Raw genomic sequence first — 7,998 nt, 5'->3', positions numbered from 1 at the left:
TTCTTCCCTCTCTTGTTCTCTGTCCATTCAAAGTTTGGGGTTTAAGGAAGGCAAGTTTGTTTTATGTTTGCAAGCATCATTGATTCCTAATCTGCCTTCTTCGGCCACATAATTTTGTCTCTCTTATTTCTATAGTGCGTTGTTTTCCTAGTGCAACGGTCCTACCCTCCCTTGACATTGTGTACCCCCATCCCTCTGCTTTCAAGAGCTATATTTCCCCTTTATGTACATAGTTCATATGCATCTATGGCCCCTCAACAGAGACTGCCTAGCCATCGTGGTGGTGCATGAGGTTCATATTTGTCATGACGTTGACATTTGTTTGGATGGGAGTCTGTAGTCAACCATTTCAATTCAGTTCCTCTCGATGTCAAGAATAAATTTTTTCACTTAGAGGCCAAGGAGTTTGGGGATTGTATATACTTCTTTAATTCTGAGATTGGGGTCAATAGCCTCAAGTGGGTTCCAGATCTAGGGAAATTCCACAAACAAAGGCTTCATTTCCTCCATTCCATTAGTTTTCACCATTAGTTGGAAACACTTTTAAGTATGGTCATACGGGATAAGCAGTTTGGCAATTATAAGTTGTTTGTAGGTCAAGAGGAGATCAAGAGAATTCTAAGGGACATTCACTACAACTTGGATGACGTTGTGGTTAGGCCTATTAGGGTGGAGCAGTTTGTGGTATCTTAATCAGATATTGACTCTAATGAGCAGTAGGAGGTACCCATAGTCATCAATGCTCCTGCTGGAAACTCTCCTCATGTAAATTCTTCTCCTCTCTCTCCCATCATCATATTAGACTAATAGTCCACCAAGAATATCACATTTGTTTCTTACTGTTGGTTAGTATTATTCTTTGTGCCAAGTTTTTTGATGGATTGTCAACAAAGTTAGTGGGTTGATGAAATGCTATTATGGAACACATTTTTGTACTTTTGTCTGGGTCTGTTTTAGAGCCAAATGGAGGTCGTTAGTTTGTAAACATTTCTTCTATAGTTGCCTTGTTTTTCATTGGCTCAAGGTAGTCTCATCTTCGTAATCATTTGACCTCTGGTAGTAATGGTGTCTATCTGGTTATCCTTGGTTGAAGATATGATCTCCCAGGATGCTTTTTGGGTGTATGAAGAACTCTCATTGCAATATCTTTTTATATTAATGGAAATCTTGTAACATCCCTTGGTTAATTTCGTATGTAAATAAAATAAGACCAAGGTCATGGGACATGTATTCCAAGCTGAATGTTGGGAAAAACATAGTGATGGGTATCATTGGTGATTTATTTATGGCTATGGAAATTGGTAAAGGAAAATTGGAAATAATTGGCAATTTATTTATGAAATAAAGGAAAATAGGAGAAAAGGGAGATGAAGGGTCATAGATTCGCATGTGAGGAAAATTAAAGGAAAATGAAGAAAACAGTGGCCTCAATGATAAAAGGGCTTTTGAGGATCATTCAACAACCTTTTGTCAGTTTTATCTTGGGGCTCTATTTTATTCTCTCACTCTCTCATACTCTTGCACACTTAGAGTATTCTTGGAGCATCCTTGGAGCACTTTGGCATATGTTGGATTTGGAGAAAGAAGGCAACAAAAACTAGGAAAGTGCAAGGGAACAATTGGATCAGAGGCTACAACTAGATTTTTTGCGGGTAACAGGTTGCATGTATGATTTCCTTGTTGTTTTATGGATGCATGGTATATTCATGCGATTCTATGGTTTTGTGTTTTCATTGGTATGGATATTTTCGTGGATTAACAATGGTTTTAGCCTTGCCTTCCCATTTCCTGGATAGCCATGGTGTTGTGTGTTTTTCCACTTGATTTTTTTATTTATTGGTACTCATAATTCTTTATGGATGTGGTTTGGAACATACGCTCTGGAATCCCTGGAACAACTTGGGTTGAGTTACTAGTTCCTGGAGCCCTGGATAGCATGGGTGGAGACTGATCTAGTTAGTGTTAGTGATGTTTGACCATGAAGTGGAGTCACTCGTTGAGGGTTGAGGTGGTTTGGCCTCTGGAAGCCTTGGTTTGGTTTGCCTTGATTTATTCCACGGGGGCTTCACTCAATGAACCTCTAACATATCACGTGCATTCGTGATATACTAAACAATACCCCTAATTTCACTACATATTGGAAAATAACTCTAAAAATCACATTATTTAACCCCCTACCAATACGAACCCAATACACCTTCTCAATTTAAAAAACCCCTATTTTCACTAGATATTGTAGGTATCCATTTTTTAATTAATTTTTTTTATACCCCTTTATATTTTTTCATTAACTTTGAGCTTCATTTTATATACCTGCCAATATAAAAACCCTTTACCCCCTATTATATGCTCAATATATTATGTCATTTTTTCCTCAATATATATCCCCCAATATGAACCCATGTGGTATGGTATTTCTTCCCGAGCGAAGCCCCTGTGGTTTATTCCATGAGATCCCACATTCATGCTTGGAATATGGCACGAGATTTTGTTCAACCCAATCTATGGTGGGGTGGTACATGGAAGTCCCTAACTTGGTTCATATCTTCTTATGTTAATAAGAGTTATTCTTTTATTGTGATTCATGTATATTTGTTGGCAATGCATTGGTGATATTCTGGCTAGGTTGTCATGGGCTATATGTTGGTTGTTTTCTGGTTATCTGTTGTTCATATGATGTATATATGTTATGGCTCTTTTCATGAATTGTTTAGCTATTGATCATTTGATGAATGTATGGACTAATAAGTGTTGTTGTAGTTATGTGGAGAGAGGGTATAGGGCCTTTTCAATGATTCTTAGATGAATCTCATCCTTTTATGATAAAATATGCATTCATGACCTATAAGTTACATGTTTTCCATGTGTTTGAAAAAATGTTTGTAATGTACTAGGAAGTCTAGGTCAAGTTCTGCCTTCAAGTTTTTATGCTTAGCCTTGTTTTCATGACATTAATGATTCAGAGAATTTTTAGGAAGTGTTACACAAAATATTTTCACCATGACTATTTGCAGTCAGTATGGGTCTATCATCATTCATACTGTCCTCCTTAGCAAGTCTCAAACCTCAGCTCTTCATGTCAAGCTTTAAAAATAAGGGAAAGACTTTGAAAACCAATAAAGCTCTGGTTCCGCACTTTCTATTACTGTTTCCTGCGGTCCCACACCCCTTGTTCATGTTACCTATGGACCTGTCCGCTCTGTCTCTAAAGGAGTGGGTGCGGACCCCTGTGAAAGTCAAAAAGGCGCAAGTTTATTCTTAAAAACTCACTTGTGGTTAATTCTCGATGATTCTAGAAGGAATCTTGACGTGGATGGTTCGCTCCTACGTGGTTCATGCATCCCAAAACTAAAGGAGCTAATCCCTTGATGAGAGAAGCTTGTCCCTTTGAAGGAGGGCTTTATCCCTTTGAAGGTGGACCTAGTAACTTCCCTCCATTGCACTATAAATTAAGGCATTGGGCTGGTTGCTAGGGAGGTGAGAAGCTGAACATTTTTGAGGGTAAATGCTGTTGGAATTGAGACTTCCTAGTTAAGCTTGAGAGGAGAGATTACATACCTTTTGGCTTCATTGGGAAGAGAGTGAAAATTGTCAAAGTAGAGGAGATTCTTGCTGGACCCTGGGAGGAGCTTGTACAGCATCAAGGCACCAAGGTCGTAAAGTTCTTATTTGATTAAAGTTAATACAATCAGATTCATTTTTCTCAACAAATTGTCTTATGTGATTTGTTTCATGAATTCCTTGATCATCATGATAAATATGCTTTATTATATTGGCTTTTCAAGTGCTATTTAATGTGTGTGCTTGTTTGTGTTTGCGGATTCTTTACAAGGGAGCTCATTTGGATCAACGGAGTGTGGCTTCCACAAACTTGCACTGGACCCAAGGTAGGCCTAAAACACTTGTTTGCCTCTATTTATAAATTGCATATTTAGAGAAAGATAGAATTTGTTTGGTTTGCTTGTCGCTAGATATCATTAGATACTAGCGAGGTCGGTCTTGTCCGCAAGAACGACTTATCCGGCCGACAAAATGGCGACCATACTGGGGAACCTCCTGAAAGGTCCTGGGACCCCAATCACATAGCGCTGTATCCTAAGAGGAATGTCATCTATGCTGGTCTCTGGAATGTCTGTTGTCAAACACTCTAGATGACTCTCCAATTCGGCTAAGGTCTCTGTAGATTTGTCTTGTGGGGCTGGTGCTGCTGCAGCTGGCTGTTTCCTCTCATAGGGCCGGAGAGTGGCTGGTCGCCGTGGACCTACATCTGCATTTGAAACTTTTTATTATCAATTTTGGGACGATTTAAAAACAAAAAAATTAGAAAATGTTGAAAATGATTTTACCTGAGTCATCCCATTGCTCTCTTGGTGGAAGAGCCATGTCTGGGTCACCACGATAATCTACCCCAGCATAAGGAAAATCCTGAATGACAAATACTTGGTTCTCCAACCAATGAAAATACTCAGGAGTAAATCGAACGACTTCTGTTCCCTCCTCGGGATGACGGGCCATAACTGCAACCCAACGCATCAGTTTGGGCTCTCGGGGAAGTCCAGCTGCAACGGTAAGATGCTGTGGGACCAACATTGGGACCCTCTCCAGACCAAAGCTCAAAACTAAAGCACCATATCCAAAGGTCTTTAGTTGTATGTTCTTTGCTCTAGTCAGTTGGCCTTTTATATTAGCCAACACAGCCTCGCACCAGTTGAAGATGGTGCCTCGAAAGCAGTCTACTACCATCCGCATTTGGGATCCAGTGGCTACATGTAGTGTTGCGCTTCCGCAGAGCCTGGTAACAGTAAACGCAATCACTTTGAGCTCAGGACAGGATATGGTTTTGATATCAATCCCTTTGTCTCTAGTTTGGTCGTTGCAAAACTCTAGCCGGAGGCTATCGACAGACTGGCCACCTGGCCTAGTCCCGAATAGAGTCAAATGTTCACCTCTCTTAGGCAAACCAGTCAAAAAGTAAATGTCTTCCAGCTCCATTTCGAGCTGGTGGCCACCTATAAAGAAGCATTGGTCCTGTATATTCCACCTGTCTACCAGCCACTGCAAAAAGTCCACCTAGGCCCTCATGCCAGGTATGGCCCAAAATTTGTATAAACTGCATGCCTTCAATGCATCAATCGAAGGTTGATGATTAATCGCGGCGAGATCCACACCCTCGTGCTCCCGTTCCCGCCAATCAAGCATGATGTATACCCTACATTCAATAAAAGGCAGATTAGAATATCTAAAATAAAAAAATTTGGGTGAAATTTGAAAAATTTAGGTTTAAAAACCTTTGCTGCGTGGACCACGCCCTCTCTGTTAGAGACAGTGCGTGGATCCGCACTTTGCCTTTACGACAGGTGCGGACCCCTGACTTTTTTCCTTTTACGAAAAAGTCGGGGTCCGCGGGCTTCCTATGCTATGCCTGCGGACCCCCGCGCGCAGGTTTTTAACCTAGAAATTTCCTAAAAAACAAAATAAAGCCCTAAAAACAATTTTCAAACGGATGAAATGAAAGAGTATGATGATGTGGATTACCTGGAGGAGACGACGTTCGATTCCAACGGATGGATTTTCTGCAATCTTCACGGGAAGTTTCTGACCAAAAGCTCTCTTTTCTCACTTTGAAGTCAAACGGTAAAAATGAATTTACAAAAGCCCTTTTTATAAGCTTTTTTGAATAAATGAGTTTTTAATTTGTTTATTTTTCACTTTAAAGAGGTAACTTTTGAAGCATTTTTATCTATTTTAAACAGGTATGAGTAATGTTTGAGTTTTTGTGCAGGATAACGGATTTTTCAGGCAAAATTGGTCATTTTCGACAAAAAACATGAGTCACCTTTAAGCTCTTTTCTGACTCCTAAAATATGAAAAGATTGCCGAGTTTTTCTTTTTAAGCTCGTTAAAACGGAACTAAAAAGACGGTCCACTTACAGCGCTTTTCTGACCGTAAAAACATGAAAAGATTGCCGGATTTTTGTCGTTTCAAATTCGATATTGGTTATAAAACGATGTGTCTTTGATCGCTTTTTTACTTTTTCGGATCAGAGGCACTAATTATGAAAAGTACTCCTTGGTCGTAATGATCAAGTGGTTCTCTCAAGTATTATTTTATACTTTTTCGGGCTTCGGAGACACAAATTTATGAAAAAGGACAACCATGGAGTTTTCTTAAGTTTTTTCAGACTCTCTAAAATTTAAAAACGCCAAGTTTCTCCTATACTGGACTCATTAAAATTTAACAATAAAGGACCTGTTCAATTACAAACAGGAACGGACCACTCCTTCTTAGGGTTCGAATTTAAACTAAGTTGGACTCATCCGAAGGATGAGCTTATAATCAAGCAAATGTTATCCTCCTCAAGCTTGTTAAAAATAAAGAGGTACTTGCTAGAAATGGTGGGGGAAAAGAGAGAAAAATGAGCCTATTTGTCATACTTTGTGTCTCAGAAAACATTTAACCACTCTTGAACACGACACTTTTTATTCACCTGGGTTGGGAAATCCTTTGCCTAACAGTTGATCAAACCATATTGAAAGTCTTCAGCCGGTTTCTGGGTATTAACTTTGGGTCAATTGTCACCAAACCATCTGCTGTGTCGTTATGTGTTCAAGAGGTTAGTGCAAATAAACCATTCATCTGCAAAATATCTGTCATCCATCTTGACCATCCCTGAGTCAGTCCTTGCAACTATATTTCTTCAAACTTGATCTATGATTTCGTGTTGTGGGCTTGCCTATGACGGATCGCTTTCTATCGACTTCAGCTCATTATCTAGAAAGATGATCTAGAAATCGTCAGTACCTTGGGATCTGCATGCCTCAATGGCAGGTTTCTCGCCTTCGACGATAGGTTGCATCATTGACCTTCGATCAAAGGATTCCGTGACATGTTCGACATCAACACATCTATTCACATCTCATGGATTGTACTGAGTACTTTGAGAGCCATTGACATTACTGGTGGTTTCTCTCACACTTGTTAACAGTTTACATCATTGACTGGTAATCAAGTGGTTTCTACCATATTTGTCTTCGACACATTCATTCACATGGATAGAATCGTACTATTTCAAGAAGTAGAAATCAAGACCCTGGATCTAGTTTCCACCATCCAAGCTGCGAGGAATTTTGTATTCATTATACAGTGGACTATTCATAAACAGATGGTTGCGTCCATACTGTGTCTACATGTGTCTATACTTGTGATGTATTACAAGATCATTCCTATATCAGAGCAGTAGCTAGTTTTCTAGTCAGTTTTGATCTGAGTATGGGAATTCCTACCTCAGCGATGATATGATCTCATATATATATTTTGTATTGAATGTTTTTACAAGTTCCAACCGGGCTCTCCAAAAGATGATCCTCGAAATGATAAGTACTTCACTCTTCTTAGATGATAAATGAAATCCTCATCTACTATAGACTTCGCACTTTAGGGGGCAATCTGTTACACAAAATATTGTCACCATGACTATTTGCAGTCAGTATGGGTCTATCATCATTCATATTGTCCTCCTTAGCAAGTCTCAAACCTCAGCTCTTCATGTCAAGCTTTAAAAATAAGAGAAAGACTTTGAAAATCAATAAAGCTCTGGTTCCGCACTTTCTCTTACTGTTGCCTGCGGTCTCGCACCCCTTGTTCATGTTACCTGCGGACCTGCCCGCTCTGTCTCTAAAGGAGTGGGTGCGGACCCCTGTGAAAGTCAAAAAGGCACAAGTTTATTCTTAAAAACTCACTTGTGGTTAATTCTGGATGATTCTAGAAGGAATCTTGACGTGGATGGTTCGCTCCTAGGTGGTTCATGCATCCCAAAACTAAAGGAGCTAATCCCTTGATTAGAGGAGCTTATCCCTTTGAAGGAGGGCTATATCCCTTTGAAGGTGGACCTAGTAACTTCCCTCCATTGCACTACAAATTAAGGCATTGGGCTGGTTGCTAGGGAGGTGAGAAGCTGAACATTTTTGAGGGTAAATGCTGTTGGAATTGAGACTTCC

Source organism: Pinus tabuliformis, chromosome 7, assembly GCF_031772625.1.
Source record: "Pinus tabuliformis cultivar Carrire ecotype Pingquan chromosome 7, CPIR1, whole genome shotgun sequence".
Lineage (NCBI taxonomy): Eukaryota > Viridiplantae > Streptophyta > Pinopsida > Pinales > Pinaceae > Pinus > Pinus tabuliformis.
This window is presented reverse-complemented; position numbering follows the sequence as displayed.